Raw genomic sequence first — 205 nt, 5'->3', positions numbered from 1 at the left:
AGCTGCGCTCGGCTCGGGCCCCACGCGCGGGCGCAGCTCAGCGGCCTCCCCAAGCCATCGGCTTTTCGCTCGGGTTTCTTGCTCCTAAGCACCGGCTCAGCAGATTGTTTTGCCCGTTGCCACCCCCCCCTACCCCGGGCACCGCAGGGTGGGAAGTCTTTGTACAAACCCAAAAAGGCGACCGCGGACCATCCCGGTGGGAAAC

The sequence above is a fragment of the Eurypyga helias genome, unplaced genomic scaffold (assembly GCF_000690775.1).
Source record: "Eurypyga helias isolate BGI_N326 unplaced genomic scaffold, ASM69077v1 scaffold24353, whole genome shotgun sequence".
Classification (NCBI taxonomy): domain Eukaryota; kingdom Metazoa; phylum Chordata; class Aves; order Eurypygiformes; family Eurypygidae; genus Eurypyga; species Eurypyga helias.
This window is presented reverse-complemented; position numbering follows the sequence as displayed.